Consider the following 984-nt stretch of genomic DNA (forward strand, 5'->3'; position numbering starts at 1 on the left):
CTACCGAGGATCCTCACCTTCATCTTCGTCTATTCATGGAGATCAGTGATTCTTTCAAATTTCAAGGAGTACCTGAAGATGCTTTGCGCTTGAAATTATTCCCTTATTCTGTGCGAGACAGAGCTAGAACCTGGCTAAATTCTTTACCGGCAGGATCAGTCACAACATGGAATGATTTGACAGAAAAGTTCTTGAGCAAGTATTTTCCTCCCAATATGAATGCAAAGCTCCGGAATGAGATCAATTCTTTTCAACAGCAGGATGATGAATCTTTGTATGATGCATGGGAGAGATTTAAAGAATTACTCAGAAAATGTCCTCATCATGGTATTCTTCATTGCATTCAGATGGAGACTTTTTATAATGGTCTCAATGCTCAAACAAAGATGGTGGTGGATGCATCAGCAAATGGGGCTCTTCTCTCTAAGTCCTATAATCAGGCTTATGAAATTCTTGAGACAATTGCTACCAACAACTATCAGTGGTCATCTTCTAGAGCTCAAACAGGGAAAAAGGTAGCTGGAATCTATGATGTGGACTCTATAACTTCGATGAAGGCTCAACTAGCATCTATGGAGCATATGCTCAAGAATCTGAGCATGGGCAATAATCAATCTAAGGAGCAATCTCTCAGTTCACAGATTAATCAAACCAAGAATGTTTCTTGTGTATTTTGCGGTGAGGCTCATACTTATGATAGTTGTCCTTCGAATCCAGAATCTGTCTTTTACATGGGAAATCAAAATAAGGGTGGCCCTTACTCGAATACTTACAATCAGTCATGGAGGCAACATCCTAATTTTTCTTGGAGCAATCAAGGGGCAAATTCTGGAACTTCAAATGGCAACGTAAAGTCCAACTATCCCCCCGGATTTTCTCAACAAGCACCTCAGTCTAATTCACTTGAAAATATGTTGAAGGAGTACATCATCAAGAATGAAGCTAGTAGATCTCAGACTGAAGCTCTGGTCCAAAGTCAAGCGG

At 40.1% G+C, this 984-nt stretch overlaps 1 non-coding gene across 1 annotated transcript; it reads right to left on the bottom strand.

Annotated features, from left to right (window-relative positions):
- Positions 1 to 224: 224 nt before the first annotated feature.
- On the bottom strand, positions 225 to 331 carry LOC135146914 (small nucleolar RNA R71). Its single transcript, XR_010284007.1, has one exon. It is a non-coding gene; the product is annotated as a small nucleolar RNA R71 (small nucleolar RNA).
- Between the last annotated feature and the right edge of the window lie 653 nt (positions 332 to 984).

Source organism: Daucus carota, chromosome 5 (genome assembly GCF_001625215.2).
Source record: "Daucus carota subsp. sativus chromosome 5, DH1 v3.0, whole genome shotgun sequence".
Taxonomy (NCBI): Eukaryota; Viridiplantae; Streptophyta; class Magnoliopsida; order Apiales; family Apiaceae; genus Daucus; species Daucus carota.